Source organism: Anabrus simplex, chromosome 2, assembly GCF_040414725.1.
Source record: "Anabrus simplex isolate iqAnaSimp1 chromosome 2, ASM4041472v1, whole genome shotgun sequence".
Lineage (NCBI taxonomy): Eukaryota > Metazoa > Arthropoda > Insecta > Orthoptera > Tettigoniidae > Anabrus > Anabrus simplex.
In genome coordinates, this window is record NC_090266.1 from 622,785,867 (window position 1) to 622,813,177 (window position 27,311).

Here is a 27,311-nt window from a genome sequence, read left to right on the forward strand (position 1 = left end):
TTAAATCAGGATGCCATTGCTGAGGCCACGTGATTTTTGAGATGAAAATCTCAACGCAGCATCGAGCGTATTTGAACCTATGCCTCGCGGGCGGGAAGTCAGAACCTAAGCCATTGATCCGATCACGCCCCCCCCCCCTAACCACCCCCGTAGCTCGGTATACGTAATGTAGTTAAAATATTTCACGTTATGCAATGCTGAATTTAGTGAACAACAATAGGACGAAATAAAATCATACAAGGACCTGATAAGCTTATACATACCGTGTATTATAAACACAACGCTTACTTACGAAGCAAAAAATAAAGAACGTTGTGCAGCTGGTAATAAGTTACAAATGAGAGAAAACTGACATCTGGAAAGCGGAAAATTATCTCATTCTTACCTTGTGGCAGAATATTGAACATTTTCAGTATTGATTCACGCTTTGAAGTGTTGAGTATTTATTTATTTATTTATTTATTTATTTATCATTATTATTATGATTTTGTTTTTACTATTTACTTTACGTCGAACCGACACAGAGAGTTCTTATGCCGACTATGGGATAGGAAAGGGCTAGAAGGTGGAAGGAAGAGGCCATGGCCTGAATTAAGGCACAGTCCCAGAATTTGCCCAGCATTTTCACAGAGTTTCAATGCAATAAATCATATCTAAGAAGTGCAAATATTTTTGACTGACGACGCTCAGTATGCTGAAGTAGTATAACGGCATTTGTGTATTTTCGCTAGAAAGAAAGGATTTACACTTATGACAGTTTTCTAGATAGAAAGAGTGATTATTTTTGGATATGGTGCATGTCATAATTAAAAATGACATTTTTGAGTTGTGCCATTATTCTTGCTGGGGTGCGATGTGCGGATAATTTCAATGTTTGTGCACATTTTGATGTTAAGTGCATATCTAGTGCATATTTGTAATTTATTGCTACGAATACCATTTTCGAGTTTTCTGGACTTCGGTGAAATACCTAACATCCAGTAGATCATCTTTTGTTATGGTGTCAATGCCATGGTAATTCTGGCAACGTACCGATGCGTGAAATCTTATTTGTACAGTTTGTACAATAGCATCTAGCAAATAGGAACACAGGGCAAGGTGCTTAACGCTGCTGTAAAAATTGTGGAGGTTGCCGTGCGGTCAGGGGCGCGCAGCTGCGAGCTTGCATGCGGGAGATTGTGGGTTCGAACCTCACTGTCGGCAGCCCTGAAAATCATTTTCCGTAGTATCCCATTTTCACACCTGGCAAACGCTGGGGCTGTACCTTAATTAAGGCCACGGTCGCTTCCTTCCCACTCCTAGGCCCTTCTTGTCCCATCGTCGCCATAAGACCTATCTGTGTCGGTTCGACGTTAAGCCAAAAAGTGGACGCAGTTAGTGGAAAACGTTGCAGTGATGTGAAGCAGAAAATGGCAAAGGTAAACGCAAAAAATAATGGCCTTACGAAGTTAAGGGAAATTAGCACCTTTTTGCCCGATTTTATGTTTTGTCTCCTCATTTCGTATGACGCTGAAAGAGCATTTCCTATAGACTACATAACTGTATTTTAAGTCTTTGCTGGCAAGACCTAGTGTTTCCAGTGCACTTCGTTTTCTTGTGTGGGCTAGAACAAATTTATTACTTTCGTTGACCTGTCTCAGTCTTGTCTTTGACAACATGGAAATGACTGAGGTATGGGCAATACTAGTAATGTCATTTCATGTGCAGCAATTCCCTGTTTAAAATGGTGCGAACATGTTAGTCATATGGCCCATTCGTGCATGCGTTTCAGTGGGCTCGGTAGACTGGTAAGTAATAGCAACTTCTGGCTCAGTGAGGAAAGCAACGGGAAATTACCTTACTTTGTATTTCCCTAGTACACTTTTCTGTGATGCCAAGGCCATCTGTGACAGCTGACGGCGGAGCTATTGAGTTTACAGCCAGCCTTCCGGCTGAGCACTCAACATGCACAAGTTTGTTTTTACGAACAGGAGGAATAAACTTAAACCAGAAAATAAGAAAATTATAGTATCGCAGAGTTCATAAAATCATTTTGTTGAATACTGAGGAGGGGTGGGGGGCGGGGGGTGTATTTTGCCCGAATGCAGGTCCGAACCTCTGCAGAAATGTGCCTGAGCCGGAGTTTACGTACGATAGGGTGGCCAGTTCCTTTCCGCTCCTCCATTCCCTTACCCCTCCCCCCACCAACAGCGCGTGGCAACCCATCCAAATTTTGACCACGTCCAATGTTGCTTATCTTCGGAGATCACACGAGATCCGGTGTTTCAACACGGCTACGGCCGTTGGCAATAGTTAGGAAGGGTAGGAATAATGTGTGCGGTTTTGTGTGAGTGAGTGAGTAATAATGTGGATCTTTAGATAAAAATGGAATATATCATGTTTTGTTGATGGTATTTGTTTTTCTACGTGTACCATAGAATACAAAGCTTGCATACTGAAAGAATTAATGCATATTTGTATGCATATTTTGGGATGTTTGATGCATATCATTCTTCTTCTTACCGAGCTCGATAGCTGCATTCGCTTAAGTGCGGCCAGTATCCAGTATTCGGGAGATAGTAGGTTCGTCGGCAGCCCTGAAAATGGTCTTCCGTGGTTTCCCAGTTTCACACCAGGCAAATGCTGGGGCTGTACCTTAATTAAGGCCACGGCCGTTTCCTTCCCACTCCTAGCTCGTTCCTGTCCCATCGTCGCCATAAGACCTATCTGTATCGGTGCGACGTAAAGCAACTAGTAAAAAATTATTCTTCTTCTAATAATAATAATAATAAATGGCAAAATGGCAATCGACTATTCTGGTATTCAATTCCACAGTCCTTTGGACAGGTTTTGTAAAGGATTACAGTTAAACTGAAATGCTGTAGTTTCATTGTCAATACGTCAGTATGTACTAAAACATTGGTTGCCAAATGACTTCTTTTATTAATCAACCATAAATAGTGTGAAAATTGCTTTCATTTTGATAGTCTGCAATGAAAATCTATGCGTTCTATTAATAATTGTTGGCAACGTTAGTTAATGTGACGTATTATGCTCCTTCATCAATAACATAATTCACATTCCTGGCACTTCAACTAACACATTTTCCATAGGTAAAACGAAAGCCTCATGCTGAAGGACGCTCGCAAGGGCCAAGTCTGCCGGGTACTGTGATAGGCAGTAGATGTGGTACGTGAGAAATGACGCAAAACCACTTCTAGGATGGCAAAGGTGCGATTTTCAACTCACTTCTCTAGTCAGTTATGTTACCTAGGCTGAATGAGACTCATTCAAAACCCACCGACAAGCTCTAAATTGGAGGCGCAGCTTAATCCTTAGCCGACGTTGGCGGCCATTCTTAATAGGAACAATCCTCGACTCTTACGGATGGTTTGAATTTGACAGCGGAACGTGGAGATTTTAACCTTTGTCACTCAGTTAATTTCAATTCTTTACCCTGAAAACTGATGATGTACGACCAGTCACGAACATTTTATGTAGATAATAACGAGTGTTCCAGGTAAGTTTTCATAAACTGTATCCATAGCCATGTGCTTTAAGACACGAGGATTGAAATGATCACGGATTTAATGACGAGTATTTCTATGAACGGCTGTAGTGGCTTTCGGCGGCTGTCCCCAGCTGAGGATTGTCTGTTCAAAAGGCGCTATTTCCACCTTGAGGAAGTTGTGGAAAAACGCAACAAAACGTATAATAAAAGGCACATGAAACGCACCCATGATCTGATATGGTACTGCTCTTAAGTAATTACATCTTTCTGGTCTGGATTGCTCATGGTAGTCGATATTATTCAAATGAAATAGTACCATTTAAACAAACACTCCTCAGTTGTCTCTTTTTCCCCCACAAGTTTCAGTGAAAATGTGAAATGTTTCCAAACAGTGAAACAAAATAAATAAATAAATAAATAAATAAATAAATAAATAAATAAATAAATAAATAAATAAATAAATAAATAAATAAATAAATAAATAAATAAATAAATAAATACATCTATTTTAATATTAAGCCAAGAATAACGGCTGAGAGGATTCGTCGTGCTGACCACACGACACCTCATAATCTGCAGGCCTCCGGGCTGAGCAGCGGTGACTTGGTAGGCCATTTTTATTTGTAATATTAACATAAAACTTGATTTTGTGAGAAAAGTAGTCTAATGGCAATTTAAAAGCTTTCCACTTTGTCGAACACACATGTTAAATATAAATATTACACTATAACATACCTGTACAAAATACATTATTAAACAAGGATAAAATATACACTATTAATAGTGTGCAGGTATGTTATAGTGTGAAACTTATATATTGAACTTGTGTGTGCGACAGATTCAAAAGCTTTTAAGTTACATTTAACTAAGTTGACACTGGATAGTATGGCTTACTTCTTAACAAAGGAGAAGTAGTCGTCGTCAATTTGGGGTTCAGGTTAATTTTTGTCTGTTTGTTACAGTATCACGGGAAAATGGCTGGATGTAATTTCGTAAAACTTGGTATTTAAGTTAAGGTTGAGGATATTAGAATCTTAAGCACTCATTTTGTGATTCGGATGAAAGAGAAGAGTGTCTGAGAGGAAGGCTAGAATACACCTACCATCCTGTGACACATACCACAAAATATGCCCATGTTGGGCGATATAAATTTCATGGGAAAATATCATAGTGATACAAGAGTATTTAAGGTCAAGGTTACTCTCAGTACAGAAGTTCCCGGTACGTGCAATACTACACGGCCACGAAAAATTGGAAACCTTTAAAAAATAAAGGTCGCAATACACTCCGAAATATTCAAGGAAGAAAACCTAAGAGTGCTTAAGGCCCAGAGAAACAGGGACTAATCCCATGCTACCGACTGACTAAACGGTAAAACACTTAAGACCGAGAACAAACTTTAAATTTAGAAGTTAGGAAATTTTAGTCACCCAGTTCGAATAGAATGGGAGGATTCCGAGGGTAACTACTCATGCTCCCTTACTTTTAATTAATTTTCCAGTAGGGAATAAAATTTAAGTCCGAAGACTCTGAAGAAAGCCCTACATTACTAGAAAAGCACTTATTTAATTTTATTCTGCCATACCTTGTTAGTTTGAACCTCCTTAAGGCCGTGATTCCCAGCTCCTTAGCTCCCGAAGGAGCCTCTCTCAATCCTCCATCTCGATGCACACACTACCAAACCAGCCAGATAAGATCCGGAGGCCAAGAATCGCTCCTCTTATAAAGGGAGAATGGGGAAACATCTAGATTTTGACAATAAAAGATTTGGTTGGACAGCCACAAGTTACAAAAAAAAGGTCCAAGATTGGTGAATAATTTAACGTTCTAGCTTGTGATAGGCTGGTAGAATTAAAGGAGGCGTCGGAGATATAATTGACAACTTTGGAAACACAAAATATAACATAAGCATAATTTTCTTACAAATTTGTTTTGGGCTTTGCTCTCCAGAGTTCATTCCAAAGTATACGTTAGAGCCAGTCAGCGATTTAACGAAAGAACTTTGACAACACTTCAAAATTCTTAGTTGTTATCAGATATGGCCACAGTAGAGAAGACGTACAAAACAAACAGGAAGGGAATGTGTACCCTTGGTACAATGATGATGATGATGATAATGATTATTATTATTACTATTATTATTATTTGGAAAGGGCCGGGCTGAGTGGCTCAGACGGTTAAGGCGCTGGCCTTCTAACCCCAACTTGGCAGGTTCGATCCTGGCTCAGTCCGGTGGTATTTGAAGGTGCTCAAATACGACAGCCCCGTGTCGGTAGATTTACTGGCACGTAAAAGAACTCCTGCGGGACTAAATTCCGGCACCTCGGCGTCTCCGAAGACCTTTAAAAAGTAGTTAGTGGGACGTAAAACAAATAACATTAATTAATTATTTGGAAAGGTCATCAGGTCCAGACGATATTGTTTTCAACTTGTTTCGGAACTGTCGGAAAAGCCTACTTAGGGACTTCAGGCAGCAGGAAGCATGTGGTGAGGAGCGTACTGAAAAGATCTGACTTCATTTGCTATTAACGTTCATTCTTATAGAGACTGTAAATGACGAAGAGTTGGAAACGTCAATACTAGCTGAGGAACGTCGTCAAGCTCGCACCTTCTCAGTGAAGAATTCAGCAACGACGAAGCGAAGTAGACTGATTTACTGACATTGATTTATGATTTGTTTACGCTGTCAAGATTGGGTGACTTTCTTTTGCGCAGAAATCCGACTTTAATAAAGTTGTTCACAGCCACACTGACAGCATCTGAGTATCTGGCAGTTCAGTTCACATCACAAAATAAGGTAAAATATACAAATGTAGAAATCCCGTAACGTAATAATACTATACTCCAGCTACTAAGCACGGTGATCTGTCACAAAGAATATACTAATTGTAAAAATAAATGAGTTCTTTTCAAATTATTTCTAATTAGATACCGGTAACTAAAGCAATTAATAAGTAAGAAACAAATAAAAATATCCAATGATAATGATTATGTATTAATACGTCCGGCTCCATGACTAAATGGTTAGCGTGCTGGCCTTTGGCCACAGGGGTCCCGCGTTCGACTCCCGGTAGGGTCGGGAATTTTAACCATAATTGGTTATTTTCGCTGGCACGAGGGCTGGGTGTACGTGTCGTTTTCATCATCATTTCATCTTTATCACGACGCGCAGGTCGCCTACGGGTGTCAAATCAAAAGACCTGCACCTGGTTAGCCGAACATGCCATCTGACACTCCCGGCACTAAAAGCCATACGCCATTTAATTTTCATTTCATATATTAATACAACGGGAGGTAGGGCTACTGAGTTAAATTTTGATTGATTAAACGTGGCTGTATGTGAATATAACGCAAGTCAGTTATTTATATTCTTACAGTTTGGAAATTATCATACGTGAATATGACGGGAGTGAATGAGTTATGTTTGGACGATTTGTAATACAGTTTAATTTAAGACGTGTACCTCGAACAAGAACTGCCAAATAGATGCTTGAAACAACCTTTTCGTATCGTACAGTCATGATGCTCTCAGGAATTTTGTTTCATTTTGAGATCGGCTGTGTAAAATTTTGATATGAGTTTGCCATAGCAAAGTGGAAGTTTTTGTCATTTTGTTATTCCTGTAAATGCAATCTGAATTGCTCAAGCAGAACTAGACTCCTAACAAAATCCAGAAGGGTTTATTAGTTTTCGAAATAAAACTCCAGTACTCAAACACGGCAAATTTATAAGGATTGAGAAGGGCATGATAGCCGTGTGATATTGTCACTGGCTTCTCATCAAGACGGTCACGCTTATAATCCCGACCAATGCATGTTGGATTTTAAAAATTAAATTATGTCCCTTTGGTTCCAATTCCACGCAGAAATGGAGTTGTTGTGGCTATGATCATGATATCAGCAGTTGTGTAAAACTACAAGCTTATTTAATTAGTTCATTTTGTCTGTCTGTATCGTGACAAGAGTTTGGGTTAGTTTTCTCCGCACGAATGTTTGGAAAGTTGTACTGAGAACGTCATGGTACAGCTGACGCAAGTGCGATAACAGGTATAATTTGAAAACAATATTCTCTCACCCATGGGTAACTAACACAAGTATCGAGCTCGAATTATTATTAATATTATTATTTTACGATCATGATTATTATTATTATTATTATTATTATTATTTTACGATTATGGTTATTATTACTTGTAATGTATAACTTTGAAGTGTTTACATCCACTTAGTATTAGTATTATTATTACATCATACGTACATACGATAGGATCGCGCTGTTTGTGAGGTTATGTCATGAAACATGTGCTGTACGTAAATATTTATATCAGTTCAGTTAATCCAAATAAATGTAAATTAATATTATAATTTATTCTTACCTGTATATATAAATTGTAATCCATAATTGTAAAACACACTGTAACTTCCAGAATGGTAATAGGCACGAGAACGTTTGAGAATATTCCATACATTAAAATCTTTGTATTAAACACTCTAGAATTTTCACGAAGGTAGTTTTTTCATAAAGTATCCCTCTGGAAGTGTGGCCAGGCACATAAATAACGAGACGATCTTGACGGTGACAAGTTAGTTATTGGAAGTTAGTTATTGGTTGACGAGTTGTTATTCAGTTGAGTTATGGTGTAGTAAGAATATACTTGTGAATTCGTGATATGCGGTGGATGCAGTCGCCATATTGAAGTTACAGTCAGTTGTTTTATAATGGCGGTTTGTGATGTGAGTGTCTTGTTTTGACAACAGTGATTAAGATTTTGTGTGTGTTTAATTTGTAAATACATGTAAATAAAAATAATTTTACCAATTGACAGCATCTCGTGTGCGTCTTTGTGGATACGTTACAGCAACCGGCCGATGTGAGCTGCCATATCTGGGGATCTTCGTTCTAACGTTCCGAAATTTGGCCACTCCATTCGATTTTCAGAGCAGACGTAATCTTATTCTGAGCCAGTGGAGATTTTAGTCATTTTATTATTCCTGTAAATGCAATCTGAATTGCTGAAACAAAACTGTACTCCTAAAAATATTCAGAATCGCAGTGCAGATGGTTAACTACCATTTGGATCGCATTAACTGAGATAAGCATTTATATTCTCAAATATAATACAATGGACGTCATTTTGTCTGACCACAGCAAACCGATAATCATCCTCCCTTCTTGTTCAGTTAGCCGGCGTTCGATTTCTTGCTCTATTACAAATTTAAGATTATTTCGAAGGCTTAAGGCCGCAAATGAGCGTGGAATTGGATGAACACACTCGATCATTCTGGAAGTCTTTTCCAAGTTGAATGCCGAATTGATACTTGACATGCATAGGCCACTGCGACTTCTAGTCCATATAAATTAAATGTGCACATGCCAGCAACTACTCAGGCTAAGCTCATACAGTAGGGCTGTTGTTCATAATGTTCCAAGTTACTCACACGAAACAATAAGAAACAGTGATAATTAACTCCGTACTATGTGCTACTGATATTACGCTGACGAAGCCTCTCCTATGTCTACAATGTTAAATTTCAGAATATCTGATTTGCCCAAATCCTAAACCACTGAATCCAGATGAATGTTCTTTTCAATCGTTTGTATGACTCATGTTCTACATGTTAAATGGAATAATGAACAAAGTGATGGTAGAATTTTGCGACTGTTTCTATAAACGTAATTTTGTTTGTAAATGTTCCTAATCCTTATTTACAACCAACATGAAGTTTAAGTTTATACCTGACAAAAACATCAGAGACTGGAATCTATGAGCTGAAAATGTTTGAAGGTTGACTCATAGAAGTGAATGCGCTCCCTATTCATATCGACGGCTCCAAGTATTAACATCGTAACTTCAAATTGTCAAATGTACAGGAGAAGCGAACAAAGTTTAAATAAATACCGTAAATCAAGTTAAATTAAAATTTTTTTGAAACTCCAAAGATTAAAATTAAAAAAATGAAGGGATTTAAATAGTCCGCAAGCATTGGCTTGCAATTGTCAAAATGGACCTAGCGGAAATGCAATGTTTTTATCAGGAAATAAGTGAAAAGTATTTAGATCGTAATTAGTGCTATATAGGTTTCCTGTTTCTTATATGATAAACAACTGTCAGATGTCGATGTCCACTTTTTCAAAAGAAGGCGCTCATTCATTAGCACTTGATACATCACTGTCACTGTGTTCTGGTATACCAGTTTGTCTTGAAACCAAGCTTTGATAAAAGTGTAGATAAGTAGTAGGGAAGACAAGGACAACAGGTCCTTCAACTTCTTGTCTGTGATCGTCAGGAACCCATGATATACCTGTTCAAGAATGTATCAGGATGATGGTTGCCTTCCTCTAGATCTCTTCTGGTCAAAAATACCTTTTACTTCTTCCTCGTAAATGCACTTGAAGTACACTTCGTATAGTCGACCTTCTAAAACAGAAATTTCCCGTACTTAACTAAAAATCACCTTATTTTTATTGGTATCGTGTATCCAGTTTTGCTCCTCCACTACTTTATTTAAGTCGTATATTAAGTCCTGATTCATTTCATGGACTGTTTATGGCCTGCTGGTGACCTCATTCATCCTAATTAATGTGACCCACTGATCCGGAACATATATACAGTTTGGTTTTTATTTCTTCTTCTTTCAATCAAGGCATGCGTGGAGTCCCGTTCGTTACTGATAACACTGATACGATGTTTCTCCTGTTACAATAATAGCACAATTAAAATCGTAACTGTAGTTACGATGTTTGTACAGGTAAAAGTTTACTGTTTGCAAGTCGCATACCCAGTAAAACAATGCCGTAAGTCCAATGAGCTAAATGTGCGATGCACATTAATGTTTATCGTTCTCCTTTAGCTTGCTTCTCTTTTGGTCACCGTGCTAGGTGTCACCTCCATATTCCAGATCTCTCACCCGTGATATATTGCTTTGTCTCTGGTGTTCACCATGCACTTGGATTTGTCCTTGTAGATCTGCAAGCCTAGATGTGATCCCTCGCTCATATGCTGCAGAGCTTCTGTCAGGTAGTTCGCATTTCTGCCGAACAGGATGACATCGCCCACGAAGGTCAGGTACTGGAGGGTTCTGTTGCAAATGGTACCCCCTGGGTTCAGTGGTATTTAACGCATGCCGTCTCCAAACAGAGGTTAAACAGGGTGCTTGACAATGCGTCACCTTTCCTCAACCCTCTCTGCACTTTGAACTCACTGAAGAGCTGGCCCTGGATCTTTACTTTGGCTCTAGTACTCCTCACAGTCATCAGGACAAGTTTGGTGATCTTCGTCGGGACTTGCATCTCTTCCACCACCTGCCGCAACATTGACCTGTCCACACTGCCGTAAGCCTCCTTCTAGTTAACGTAAAGCTAGTGAATGTTGACGTACTCATAACACTTTTCAAAGATAAGCCGTAGGGTTAGTACTGTGTAGAGATAAGAAGAATGCAAGAATGAATAATGTGGCCTGCAAGCACGAACTTCCTGTTCTGCCCAGACAGATCGGCTCTTATCTGCTACACGAAAATATTGACTCACACTTTGCAGTTTGCTGGATTAAAACTTACAAGAGCGAAGAGCTGACAGTAGAAGATAATACAAAGTCGCCTGGGTAGTAGCGGACTTGCTATAGTAACCATTGCGTCACTGGCTCTGCTGGTGAAAATCCCTACGCTCCGTGCCTCACCGGGCATGTGCATTCTTCTGATCTTCTGACAATACGTGTTCTGTTTTTGGTCTGTTGCGTCGGAACTCGCACTGATAGTCACACAGCTGCCTCTCTGCAAAGGGTACGAGTTTCGTAGCCCGTACTTTCGAAAAGATTTTGTAGGCCACACTACGCGGCATAAATGTCACTACATATGGCTCATTTCGAAGATTCAAATAGTATTAATCTATCATTTCACGTATTTAATTGCAGTTCGATGACTAATACTACACTGGTTGATGATTACTGATTGTACACGGAGATCCTATGAAATATCCATTATAGTACCATATTACTTCCATCTCTTCGACGATTCTACCACCATTTCATTCTACGAAGATCCTACGCTATTATCTAGTCATACATACATATATGAAAGTTTGTAATTAACTCAATAACATATCCGTTTCGTCTCACGTCATAATTCCGTCACAAACCGCACTTAATCTGAACATAACTTTCTATCCCTAGCAAGACGTACGCCAACAAATATTTATCGCCTGTCACTACCTCCATCAATTTAACACATACAAAAGACCTCGAAATTATTCATGGACTGGTTCCAAGATATCCCTTAACACCATAGTAAATACAGTTCCTTAAGTAACACCCGTAACATTACTTGATCCAAGAATTTAACAGAAAATAACTTCAAAGACATTTCATTTAAAATCCACCCGGTGTAACATTATAAAAGTTTTAAACATAATCATTTGATTAGGGCGTTACTTCCTGGACTGCGACATCATAATACCGTGTGAATTTAGAAGATTTATTTCCCCTTTAATCAAATAAATGTCGCCAGAAATATGTACATAAATTAATTTCTAGAGGATTCTAGCATCTCTTCCACATTCTTATAAATCTCATCTAGTTCTGACTATGCTGACGTCGGAAAATAATACACTGTAAGTAAACTCTACATTCCCGAAAGAGAAATTAAAGTACACATATAAATAAGAAAAGATAACGGACTAACCAAGCCTCCGTGGGTCGGGCGGCAGCCCGCCGGCCTCTCACCGCTGGGTTCCGTGGTTCATATCCCGGTCACTCCATGTGTGATTTATGCTGGACAAAGCGGAGGCGGGGCAGGTTTTTCGCCGGGTACTCCGGTTTTCCCTGTCATCTTTCAGTCTAGTAACACTATCCAATATCATTTAACTTAATTTGACAATCATTAATCATTGCCCCAGGGGAGTGCGACAGGCTTCGGCAGCCGGCACGATTCCTATCCTCGCCACTAGATGGGGGATTCATTCATTTCTTTCCCGACCTGGTCGAATGACTGGGAACAGGTCGTGGATTTTATTGCTTTCTCCAACGGACTTACCGTTCTGGCGGCACCATCCTCCTGGATTAGGTGAAGATCGGCAGTCCTCCATATTGACGATTGTCCCACGTCGACTTAACCACACATGTTGATGCAGGTAGAATTAATCTTCTCTTCCTTCGTTGACACTCTGTAACTAGAGGAATTTAATCACAAACATATTTCACAATAAACATAACAATGATACACACGCAAACAAGGTCTCAGAAGGAATACTCCCCTATAATAGCGCATGAAATGTGGCCAACCACTTATCCAATCACTATTCCACACATGTATCTAAACTTCAAAACTCTTTTGTTTATTCTGTCTCGTTACATACAAGTTATCGGTTGCAGTTGAATAACATAGTTCGGCTTGTAAACCATGCATCAGTGACGACAGTCTAGCAATAGCCCAAGACTCAGCCACAGGTATTTACAAAACACATCCGGTGAGTAAAATAGATGATGTTCGAGACCCTTGTCGGAAGACAACGACAATAAAAAAAATTAGGATACATCCATAGATTGAACATTATGCTACATCAATGCCAGTTTAGTATTCCTCTTGGAAATGCTTCTAGGCAATATCTTGGGATATTAAAAAAATTCGTCCTTACTGTAGAAATTTCCTTAAATTACCCCAAAGTAGACCAGCACTTACCAAACATTTTCTAACATTCGAAACACACACATTAAAAAAAATTCCACCCTGACGTAGAGCAATGATCCCATGGTGTTCTGGTCTCTTCCCATTGTCGACGATCTATTCATTCCCGCTGGCATGAATTTTGACACTTTAGAAGTTCCATTAAATTTAATAACTCCTTATTTAAATTATACGCTCATGTTCATAAAAACCAGAATACATTGAATGACTAGAGATAGGAAGTTCATATTAACAGGGCATGTGCAATGGTATGTTCTGAAGAAGTGATTACCATTTGAACCATGTCGGCCCTCAGGTTCAGGGTCCACATCGATATTTCGGCACACCACCACCAACTGGTAGAATATACCTGCGGCTCTCGTTGTCGCTATGAACTGAAGGTAATGAAGCAGACGTGAAGGATGCTTCGCAGACGTATCCGAGAACCATGCCGTCAAATGAGTGAGTTTGAAAGAGGGCACATTATTGACTTGAGAGAACGTGATGCATCAATACGGAAAATTGCTGCTCGTGTGGGGCGAAGTGTATCGGCAGTACAACGAGTGCGTACAGAATGCTTCACAGAAGGCCGTAGAACACGACGAGATGGATCTGGTCACACCACCCAGACCACACCCCGAGAGGATCGGCACCTCATCCGAATGGCATTGCAGGACAGATCTGCGTCCTCGTCGGCTCTGATGCAACAGTGGAACAGTGTGACAAATCGTACACTATCAGGAGTGACAGTCCGTCGCCATTTATTACGGTCTGGGTTACCGGTGCGGCGTTCACTTCTCCGTCTATCTTTGACTAATTTGCATAAACATGCTAGACTGTAATGGTGTATGGAACGACGTCACTGGGGAGGGGAATGGCAGCAGGTAGTATTTTCGGACGAATCCAGGTTGTGTTTGTTTGAAAATGATGGCCGAATTTTGGTTCGCCCCAGACAGGGAGAGAGGCATCACATTGACTGCATTCGAAAAAGACATACAGCGCCAACTCAATGCCTTATGGTGTGGGGTGCTATTGGGAAAGACCACAAATCACAGTTGGTGTGTGTCGAGGGCACTGTGACCCGTTTGTCCTAAGTGAATGACACCCTGCGACCCGTCGCCATACCCTTTCTGCAAGACACACCAGACGCCATATTTCAGCAGGAGAAAGCACGACCACATGTTGCTGTACAAACACATGCCTTCTTGTTGTCACAGGATGTCAGACTGTTGCCCTGGCCCGCACAATCACTGGACTTGTCGCCGATGGAAAATGTATGGGATATGGTGAAACGACGGTGCGGTGTTGGGACCCAATGCCAACCACTAAAGATGAACTGTTGGACCAGGTGAATGCAGCATGGTTAGCTTTACCCCAGGACGTCATTCGCGCCTTATACGCGTCGATGCTATCACTCATGGAACAGTTATCAGTGCCCATGGAGCACCCAGTGCTTACTAGGCAACAGGACACATGCTGAGCCTAAGTGACTGAAATGCTAATCGTTTCTGCAGAACTTAGTAATGAACATCCTGTGAATATGAATTTCCTATCTCCAGTCTTTCACGGTGTTCTTTTTTGTGTACATGAGTGTAAATGCCAGTGATGTCTTCCTCCGCGCACTGAAATCATGTTCACCAATAAGCCTCTGGATCAATATACAAGAATTTGAATAGATTTAGTCTCCAAAGATAGTAGTATTACGCTGCTCCTTGCTGCTCAATCAGTTCCTTATTTAACCAATTACCAGTTGTCAGTTATGCTTCTGGCACTCATACGAAATGGGGAAGAGTGCTCAGTGTTCAAAAACTGCCCCGTCCATCACGGTCCCCAGACCTGTCTCCCATTGAACATGTATGGGACCGAATCTCTACGGCAAGCTACAAACCTTGCATAATTATGACAATTGTTGGAACACTATACCGCAGGATAACGTTTGTCACAAGTTCAATCGTCTAGATGTGAGAATACACCTGTGTGGCGTACACTGTGTACACTGTGTATTGATATGGCTCTAGGTCCCTTCAGTTCCTGGCCTATATTGCTTGGTTTGGTCTGTTCTGTTGATCATATTGAGCCCATAATTCTACATTGCTGAAATGTCAACTACAAGATGCAGTGCATCCATATTTTTACCGCAAACCCACCTCCTGTTCCCTGGCGTAACAACTCACAGCGGGAGGCGACCCACCAAATCATCGAACGTGGTAGGAACATTTCGGAAAACCTCCGGCAATTAATAAAGCATTTCTGGTTAATAACCATCATTGTGAGAGATTTCGGCACTGTCATTAACAAAGAAGTAAGTAATTAAGAATTTTGGGAAATATTTGATGAAGCTAAGTCCACACGATGCCGGCCCCTTGGTGTAGGGGTAGCGTGCCTGCCTCTTACCCAGAGGCCCCGGGTTCGATTCCCGGCCAGGTCATGAATTTTTACCTGGTTCTGAGGGCTGGTTTGAGGTCCACTCAGCCTACGTGATTAGAATTGAGGAGCTATCTGACGGTGAGATAGCGGCCCCGGTCTAGATAGCAAAGAATAACGGCCGAGAGGATTCGTTGTGCTGACCACACAACACCTCTTAATCTGCATGCCTTCGGGCTGAGCAGTGGTCTTTTGGTAGACCAAGGCACTTCAAGGGCTGTAGTGCCATGGAAGAAAAGTCCACAGGATGGAAAGGCATTTAATTAGGCTCGGAGAGAAGGTAGCATCTACTTGGCCGAGTGGAACATACGTGTCAAGGATATACGGTTAAAAATGCGCGGGAACCATCGTGCATGAAATTAGTTAATTAATTACGCCTGTTAAAGAAACAGGAAAATCAGCCAACACCATCTTGACTGGAAAAATAGTTGGAATCTCTGGGGTGAGTCTCAAAGAAATCTAGAGGTCATCAAATGGAATGATTGCACAAGAATAGATAACGCCACGCAGAGCGTCTCTAAAGAATGCATAAATACCTCCTCCTCAAGCAAGAGAGTCAGTCATCATTCAATTGTCCGAGAGACCGAACCTACGTCGCGTGACATTAAGAAGAGGACTTAAATTGTGCGAGATAGGCTTTGGGAATCTCTAAAGCCAGTTGGCTTAAGGGATGAATATTTTACCAAGTGGTAATAGTGAGCGAAGACAACTTAGATATTGACACATTGTATTTACGACATCCATTCTGGTCAGGGGAAAGATATAGTTAATAATTGTAGGATTTCTGAAGTTTTGCGTAGGGAGATAGCAGATTCATAGATAGCTCTTGTGAATTATCACGGACAAGGTTATTTTGATAATCGGTAAGGGAGGACTGTTGTAGTCTGGAAGAGATAAGCTTAATATCACGGTCATTCACATCTGTGGGACACCTGGAAGAAAAGAGGGTGGAAACTTGCCCCAAACTGCATCAGTTGAATTCTCGACACGAGGCTAGGCGTTTTAATTGTTGTATGTGTGTAGAGAATAAAATTTATTAAGTTATCCATCATAAAGGAAATTAATGTGTGCTGCTTCACGACGAGTGCAGAATCAGTGTATTTATAACGTAGTACTTAAGCGAAGAATGTCTCCTGCAATTATGAGGGGCTAAGTTCAGAGGTGGCTGGGGCAAGATGAAGTCAAGATAATGCCACGCCAAGCGGCACAATTACAGATCTGTCTAATTTAAATATTATGTTTTTTTGTAGTTAGAGACGTAAATGCTTGTCCTTTAATTTAATGAATTAATAAATCATAACATCGCGTTGTATACGTGGGGTGTAGCCACAGAGCCGTACAATATTGCAATGAAAATCAATGACATCATGTTCGAGCCGGTAAAATTTATAATGATGATCACGATAAAATAACCGTTATGAGTGTGATAATGTCAAATAACGACGTATCCAATAATAATAATAATAATAATAATAATAATAATAATAATAATAATAATAATAATAATAATAATAATAATAATAATAATCATGTCAGGATAAAATTGAGATGATAATAAATATGCGTTCAGTAGTTAGGTAAGCGAGATTTGCGGTTCATATCGAAATCCAGTGAAGTATGATAAAGTTTGGCATTTTTTGGGAAATTAAATTTTGTGACACCGTGTATTTGTGACATAGAAAATTACGGCATGTTATTTTGCTCCTGAGGTCCGGAAAAATTTCGAGAAATTAATTATGAGATCATTATAAAGTTGTTCAGTCATGGAATCGCTCGCATTTAACAAGTTTCAAGCAAGACGAAAATTGATTGTAATGGAAATGAAATATTATGAGATTAATTAGGAAGATATTAAAGGCAGAGGTAGCCTGTATTTTATGAATGATGTAGAATACGCAGGACGCCGAGAATAAGAGGCCCTGTAGTTCGACGGAGAGGAATTTTTGTGGCATGATGTATAAGTTGATGTGTAATATTTCTGAGACAGGTTGTATAAGAGGAGCGACGTCCTGTAGTAATCCAGAATGATTGAAGAATGTAAGGGTTGTCAAATCCAAGTGAGTGCGTTGTAACGCCTATTTTAAGTAAAAGTTGATGTTCTCCCACAATTATTATTTTATGTAAGACCGTAGGTAACGGCAGTTAAGTCTAGGTGCCGATTCTATTTTTTATACCAGCGAAATGCATTTTGTGAGAGCCGACCTCACGAACAAAATACATCCTGACACACGGTCAAGATAATACTTAATTATTGAAAATTGAATTTTATTCTGTATCTTTATGAGATGAAAATATCGCTGATTGGAAACATTGCGGGTGCGAAAATGAATTTCATTAGAATGAGAGTTTAGCTTGCGTAGGCTGATTAGAAGTTACTTCACTGGACAGTTCACGATGATTTATATTTGGAATGGTGACATGGCAGGTCCGTGGGAACCTCACAATCGAGTTATGCCATGAATATTGTGATGGTTGTGATTATTGTTTTCAGCGATATTACGTAATATCTAACGAGATTTGAGTTTATTTTTATTTAGCGAACTTCACAGCATGTGTTTCAATTGTAATGAGGAATAGATTAAACTATTCGAACATGTTGTTTAATTTCGATTTCACTCCTTATCGCAGGAAATAGACACAGTAATATTTCCAGATTCGAGTTCATTTTTGTAGCGAATTTCATTTCATGTGTTAGGATTTAAATATTCGGACATTGTGTTAAAATTTCGATTTCGCCTGGCAATACGAATGATGTGTAGATACCATAACGTTGGCTCAACGATAGATTTAGGATACCGCGTGTATTATAATTATCATTAAGGATGAGTAGACACTGTAACGTTGACTCAACGACAGGATTAGGACGCCGTCTGTACATAGCCAAGTCATAGGTTAGGCATTTTTGCTAATCGACTTGGACGATATTAGTGTTTGTAGTAGTGGATACGAATGTGGAAGATATTAGCAATCCGGGACGATTGAAGAATATGTGGGTAGTCAATATTAGCAGGTACTATTTAGGCTATGTTTGGGTATAATTCTTACTAGCCGGAAGGTTCTCCCATAATAGCTTTGCATCAGTAGCGGCATGAATGTAAGAGTTGTCCCACGTGGAATCATGGGTAATGCAGATTGATCCCTACTATTAGCTGCGTGTGTTCAAGTTCGATAGAATTCGTTTATATTTGTTTCTTTCTGTATTTTAAGATTTATTGTTTGGGTGTCCGGTATATTATGAGAGTGCCGTGTGTTGACAATTTGTTGATTTATGTAGATTTACACAACGAATGCGGTTTCGATTCGTCAGCTGTTAATATATTTTATTTTCATTTTGCCTTATTCACATTATTTATGTGAGACGTTGATCTACCGATCTTTTCTAGTTTGGTTTAATGGTACAAGTGTATGTAGACAGATTTGTAATTGTAGTCGTAGTTATAGAAAAGTGCAAAGATTTCCTGTTGTTTGTTTTATTTTGTGGACTTATATTTTAACGAATTTAACGACGTAATTGTTTCATAACCTGAAAGTTGGTTTAGTAAGAACATTTTCAAGTGATTTATCACTTTTATTTAACTTCAGTGTTTGGCGTTTCTTTTCAACGCATAATGAATGAATGTTTTCCTGCATTTCGCAGTTTAGTTCCTTCAGGGACGATGTAACGTAAGATCACATTGGTTCAAGTGTTGTTGGTTCCTTCTGAGTATCTGTTTGGGGTGATGCATGTTTCAGCATCGGGATTCCTCTGTAACTTAAGGGTGTCAAGAGATGACAATACATGGTGGAATTTTATTTTTGATTGTGACAATTACTGTTAACTTGTAATGAACACCATGCTTTCAAGTAATATTTCGCAACCTCTCCAAAGCAACTGATAATCGATTTGGTTCGATTAAGGATCCGTTCGGGGGATGTTCCAATATACGATAGGATAGTCGACTGGTGGATAATCTTAATTAAATGTAAATCTGGAATTCCACTTGTTGAGGGTCAGATTTTCCACGGATCTTGTGGGTTAACTGTCAGTTATCGTTTGGATCAATGTTGCCCGATTTTCAGGTTTTCTATTCATTTTCTGGTCTTTGATGTCAACAAATGTTACATTGCGTTTTCATTCTTTGGAAGACAAATAATAAACGATTTCAAGATAACCTTACCACTCACGTTATGCATCGTGACTGCGTTATGACATGTTGTAACAAATTTAACTGACTTTTCTTATCGTGATTTACCTTAAATAAATATTTTAGTAAGCACATTTTTGCTCCTCATTTGAGGTAGTTATGCTTTCCACTGAACGCTATCATAAAGTGAGAGAAAAAACTCGTAACGACCCCAAGATCCGAGAGTACGATATTGCACTACCGAAGCAGCCGAGGCAGACGACCAACAATGGAACGGTATGTTCAAGGGTTCAATAAGTCATCAACCTCTGTGTTGAATCGTAAATAAAGTGCTATGCACAGTCACAGTGTTGGAATTTCCTCTTCGCCGATATAAAACGGTGGTGTTTTTATGAACCCCGATGTCACTTGATATCAAAATACGTTCGCAATGTGTTGGTGCAATGTCAGAGATAAGCAGAAACGTATCGACAATCACATAGTGTAAGTTTTAATGGGCTGGATAAGTTCGTAGGAGTACTGTAAATTGGTGAGTTTCATCAGATATGTGGCGTCACTTTCATCATTATGGTGAAGTGTTCTTTTAAATAACGTACCAATACACTGTCATGTCGGCTAAATATTGTACTACATGGGTCGCCTATCGTCAGCAGTAATGACAAAATACTGATCCGTTAAGTCTCTGTCACGAATGCTGAATATTATACTACACAGGTCCTCCGGTACAGGCAAATAATAAATCAATAAACTTCGGCCAATAAGACTAAATATTATAGAACGTACTGCGACGAATGATTAATCTGAATGAGGAATGTTTGTTTCGTGGTCTAGTACATGCCTTACGGCACGCGATTTGTAAGAGGTAAAGAATTGCCGCAAAGATGATCCCAGTTTTCTGGGTGATGATACTCCATCAGTACAATGATTGATGCCCCCCCCCCCTTACCTAGTAGTATTTCAGACGTTAATAAGTTCAAAAATACCGTCGAATCTGAATGGAGTATGTGTTGCTGATAAATTTCTCTATCTCGGAAGCGGAAACTCTTTTAAGACCATATAAATGTTCACAGAATTTGCTTGACTGATTCATGAGTTACAAGACTTCAAATATCCACACAATCACCGAACTGATTTTGTGATTTAGCGAGTTCGTAACACGAGCAAAGATATTATATTGAAGTAAAGTTTCGTCATATTTGATTTAATGGTTTGTGAGAACGTCGATGTCAAAGTTTCGATCATACAACTTGAATGTACAACATCGATGCTTTTGTAACTATATTTTATATATGAGTATAATTATGAAAATTTAATGACTATCTGATGATTGATTCAGCCCATAACAGATTCAAAAATCAAAATTAAATTTGTTTTCATCAAGATAAAGGAAACACAATATGCGGAGGAGATGACCTATAGGAAGGTTACTCTGTACAATCTTTGGTTAAGTATCCTCATACATAATGACCACTTAGGGCTACAGACTTTTAAGACTGAGTTACCAAGCCATGGTAGTGCTATAAGTTAATCATGCCATGAAGCATTTGTGAAATCAATAGCAAGTATGGAACAGGTAACATAATAATATGTTGAGCCCTGTTGCTTCCTGTTTTCGAGCTGTTTGGAGAAATCGAGATGGTACGAAAGGTTGGGTATTTAGGTGACAATGTTAACCTTCTTAATTATGATATGTACAAGATTTATTTTGATCGTTACATAACAGCTAAATATTTATATTTTGCTGCAAACTTCACATTATTTTCCTTCGGACATACTCAGCAATATGTAACCAACGAGTCTACGAGAGCATAGGAATACCTAATTTCATGAAGAAAAGTAGGAAATAAATTTAGTATTGCTTTCGATATCATATAGTTTATTAATTAACTATATAAAGCATCTTCTCCTATCTATTAATCATACGCTAGAGTGGTAATGGCTGAAAGGTCGTTTAGAAATATTCTCATACCTATTTGTATTAGAGTTCTCATAAACTTACATCATTATTTTCCAAACAGTAATGAAATGGCGTAGCCTATGGCTTTTAGTGCCGGGAAATCCCAGGACGGGTTCGGCTCGCCAGATGCAGGTCTTTTGATTTGACGTCCGTAGGCGACCTGCGCGTCATGATAAGGATGAAATGATGATGAAGACAAGACATACACCCAGCCCCCGTGCCAAGGAAATTAACCAATGATGGTTAAAATTCCCGACCCTGCCGGGAATTGAACTCGGAACCCCTGTGACCAGAGGCCAGCACGCTAACCATTTAGCCACGGAGCCGCACTTCCAAACAGTGAACGTAGGTTATAGATTTAAGACATCATTCCATTATTAATTTTGGTCTTGGTGTTTGGAATGATATGTTGTCACGATTTTACCCACCTGGACTTCAGCAGTGTAAAGTAGCTCCCTGTTTGAGGTCAACAGTTCGCTCTGGGAAGTTTTCTTTGTAGATGTCAAGTGCGCCGAGCGAGATTCTTTTGTCCTCCACTCCAACGCATGTAGGGAAGGCGATATAAAACAATTTTCCTGTTCTGGGTCATGATATAACACACTTCTCTAACTATACTGTATATTTAAAAGTTCGCAAGTTAATGTATTAATTCTAGCTAGTATAAAGTATTATATACTGTATTACTAGGGAAGGTCTATTTTCTGTTCCCGCCGGGCGAGTTGGCCTTGCGCTTAGGGGAGTTTCCGATTTTCACACCAGGAAAATCTTGGGGATGTACCTTAATTAAGGCCACGGCCGCTTTCTTCCCACCCCTAGCTCTTTCCTATCCCATCGTCACCATATGACCTCTCTGTGTCGTTGCGAAGTAAAACAAATTGTGTATTATGTTCTGTTCCCTGTAGGGATGGTGCTGAATTTTCCGGATCTCACAGCGTTCATGAAGTATTTTGATCTAGGTTTTCAGAAGGCATTTTTGAAATCAGCTGTTTTTTACGTTCTTAATTTAGGGGCTCAGGACATCGTAGTTATTAACGCTCTGTATGTCATTTCACCCTGTTGTCTGCATTACAGGGCGCCGCACTGTTTACATGTATGAATATTTGAAACGAATTGAGGATAGTACTGGGAAGGTAGCCGTAGTTTTCAGAAAGACAGCATCTTGAAGGATAATGGATGGAAGAATTCAAATTCATCTGACATGACGTAATAACTCTGAAAACATGCATTCACTTATACCTTAAAAATACAAAAATATCACTCAACATTGATAAATATGACGAAAAAATTAAATAAGGTCCTACGTTTCCTAAGAAGTCGTCTTAAATCAGATAGGAAATGACCGTGTTATTTGAACCACTTTTCTTCGAACGGGAATAACACAACTGACTTACGAAAAAGCTGTAATATATTTAAAAAACAGTTGATTTCTTATAACGAACATCTAATTTGAAATCCATGAATGTTTTAAGTACAATTTTTATTGCAAAACGAGTTCGCGTGTAATTTAGACTGATATGTAACTTGGACGGGCAAGTTGTGTACTTTGGACTTTTATTTTAACACTCTTTTTAAGTGCATTGTGAACTATTTCTTTCGTCAATACTTCATTCAAAACAATTAGTGAACGCTGTAATATAAATATGCCTGATGTCATTTCTTACATGTGGTACAGTAACAGAAATATTCATTATTGATTTATAATAATCACAAATACTTATTTCGCAAGTGATCTTCGTGTACACATAGCCCATATGCATAAATACCTACTTTCATCAATTATAAACCAAAGCAAAACTGAACCTATGGCGGTATAGTTCTGATGCGTGTGGTGTACCAAGCGACCGCTGCTCAGCCTGGAGGACTACAGATTACGAGGTGCCGTGTGGTCAGTGCGACGAATCCTCTCGGCCGTTATTCTTGGATTTCTAGCCCACGTTTATCTACTATGCGTACCAGAAATTTAGAAAATATAACTAAAAATACGAAGAAATATTCCTTCACAATCCAGATTACCTAACAAACAGAAAAATGACATTGTACACAAACATTTTTATTCTGAACCAGATGTGTGTCGTAAAGTATAGACTTCGTAATCAAACTGTAGGCCTGTACCAATTAGAAAGAAACAACAAGTAAAATGAGATATAGTCCGCCTCTGTGGTGTAGTGGTTAGTGTGATTAGCTGCCACCCCCGGAGGCCCGGGTTAGATTCCCGGCTCTGCCACGAAATTTGAAAAGTGGTACGAGGGCTGGAACGGGGTCCACTCAGCCTCGGGAGGTCAACTGAGTAGAGATGGGTTCGATTCCCACCTCAGCCATTCTGGAAGTGGTTTTCCGTGGTTTCGCATTTCTCCTCCAGGCAAATGCCGGGATGGTACCTAACTTAAGGCCACGGCCGCTTCCTTCCCTCTTCCTGTTCTATCCCTTCCAATCTTCCCACCCCCCAGCAAGGCCCCTGTTCAGAATAGCAGGTGAGGCCGCCTGGGCGAGGTACTGGTTATCCTCCCCAGTTGTATCCCCGACCAATGTTTCACGCTCCAGGGCACTGCCCTTGAGGCGGTAGAGGTAGGATCCCTCGCTGAGTCCGAGGGAAAAACCGACCCTGGAGGGAAAACAGGTAAATAATAATAAGAAGAAGATATTTTCAACTATCCAAAGTACGCTCTATCGAACAGTCCAAATTCCATACCCTTCCAAGTTTATAATTCCATATAAATAATATAAACCCAAAGCAAACTCCATGGCACTACAGCCCTTTAAGGGTCTTGGCCTACAAAGCGACCGCTGCTCAGTCGAAGGCCTGCAGATTACGAGGTGTCGTGTGGTCAGCACGACGAATCCTCTCGGCCGTTTTCTTGGCTTTCTAGACTTGGGCCGCTATCTCACCGTCAGGTAGCTCTTCAATTCTAATCACGCAGGCTGAGTGGACCTCGTACCAGCCCTCAGCTCCATGTAAAAATCCCTGACCTAGCCGGGAATCGAACCCGGGTCTCCGGGGGTGGCAGCTAATCACACTAACCACTACACGACAGAGGCGGACAGAGTTATCCATACCAATCCAAATTACACATCGGTTCAAGGGACCTAACGTTTTACGCGCTAATGAACTGGCCATTTTTTAATTTTTTTTTACAATTTGTTTTAGGATGCTCTAACAGAGATAAGTCTTATGACGACAATGGCGTAGGAATAGGCTAGGATTGGGAAGGAAGCGACCGTGGCCTTAGTTGAGGTTTGCCTGGTGTGAATATGGGAATCCACGGAAAACCATCTAAAGGCTGGCGACAGTGGGTTTCGAACTCACTATTACCTGAGTGCAAGCGAAATAATCTACAGAGGGTAAACGGGGGCATTATCCCACATTGAAAGGTTTAACGATGGGCTGATTAAGAATATTCCAGCATTTGCTATGTTATGACTAGTTTTGTTACTAGTTATGGTTGAATTAATTAATTTGAAACAATTCATGTTTCTTTCTATGGGCCCGCGTTCAGTGTGTGACGGCTACAGTGTTCTCATTAACTACCACTCGAGGTTCAGGAAAGAAACTATTTTATGATTCAGTTACTCTGTGGTATCCAAATAAGAAGTGTTAATTACTAGATAGCCTATATCTGGCCGTAGGAAAGCAGAGTTGACCTAGTCTTTAGTCCTTGGCTTCTCACCAAGGCGGATGCGGTTCGAAACCTGGTCAACGCATGCGGAATTTTTTCACATTCCTGTGGTTCGGATTCCATGTAAAGCTGGAGGTCGTGTGGCTATGATCACTAGATCAACAGTCGCATAAAACTACAATCTTAATTGCTTGTTTGCAAGTACCATACACAGGTAGATCAAAGTTGTTTCTAGCCTTCGAAACGAATTAATTACAGGAAAAATATGAAAGTTGCAACTTTCATTCCACATAAAGAAGACATTTCTCAGAAAAGAAATGATCAACTAAGCGGAATTTTAACAAACAATATCATTAAAGCAAGGCTATCTCCGCAAAGTAACGAAGACCCTCGGAGGAGTCGAACGTAAAGGCTTCGACTATTCGTAAACAAACAAACAAACAAACAAACAAACAAACAAACAAACAAACAAACAAACAAACAAACAAACAAACAAACAAACAAGAAACCTGTGAAGCAACACCCCATGGAGGGTCTTGGCTACACAGTGATGTGGCCTGCAGTAGTCCCCGTGACGACCTCCTCAGCCGTATTGCTTGGCTCTCGCGACTGAACCACTATTCGTAATCTGGGATAGAGTGCTTAGCCGTGTGTGCACCTGCCTTTGCTCCAAAGAATTAACCTGCTGCTCATTTCTGGAGCAGGCTGAGTGAATCTCAAGCTTCTCCAGAAGTGGAAATCTAGATTGTTTAAATTCTCCGTCTCGTGAAGGAGAATCGATCCCACGTCCTTCCGAATGAACCGGACACGCCTTTACCACCTTGGATAGGCAGGCACTACTACAACTACTGTTGTTGGGTCGTCAGTGCAGAGACCGATTTGATGCAGCACTCCATGCCCCTCTGTCTTGTGCTGACCGTTTCATTTGTAGGTAACTGAGTACATTCTTCATCTATTTACCGATTTACCTACATCTATTTTGAGTATCTCATGTAAGAAAGAGTATTATGTGGTGTGCTGGTATGGTCTCTTCCTGTGTGTTTCCCATGATTAATATACAATAGAGAGTTGTAGTAAATGAGTTTTAACATGCAAATAAAGACATCTCGGACCCGTGTATATTAACATATTTTCTTCTTATACATGTGAGGACTGTGTTTTGAAAGTTTTTACCGTACCCTCCTACATATCAGTCTGCCAAGCCCACTGAAATGCATGCACCAGCCGACCCTATGAGCAACATTTTCACACCATTCATAACAGGGACTGGCTGCTTAAGGAAATGCATTAGTAGGATCGCTCATACCGCAGTCACTTTCATATTGTCAAAGCCAAGGATTAGATTGAGACAGATAATGTAAGTAACAAAATTGCTCTAGCCCATACCGGAAGACATAGTGCACTGTAAACACTAGGTCTCACTAGCAAAGGCATACACCCTGCATATAAATATTGAAAATATTGAAAGTGACAAAATGCAGCCTTGCCACACTCCTTTGTGGATTGCTGCTTCGTTTTCATAGCCCTCTATTCTTATCACTACGGAATGATTTTTGTACAGATTGTAGATAATTCTCCATTCTCGGCATCCGGCCCCGTTCACTTTCAACATTATCGAATGCTTTTTGCAGATGTTCGAATGCCATGTACGTATGTTTGTTCGATCCTATAAGAACAGACATAAAGTGAGGTTTGCTATTTTTGTTTTGTTTTTTGCTAATCGCTTTACGACGCACCGACACAGATAGGATTTAAGGCGACGGTTGGAAAGGAAAGGCCTAGGAGCTGGAAGGAAGCGGCCGTGGCCTTAATTAAGGTACAGCCCTAGCATTTGCCTGGTGTGAAAATGGGAAACCACGGAAGACCATATTCAGGGCTGCTGACAGTGGAATTCCAACCCACTATCTCCCGGATGCAAGCTCACAGCCGCGCGCCTCTAACCGCACGACCTACTCGCCCGGTGCTATTAATGTTAACATCCCTTCCAAGTGCTAATGATCTTAGCGGAAACCGGATTGTTGGACTCTTTACCCACAGCAGTCATTT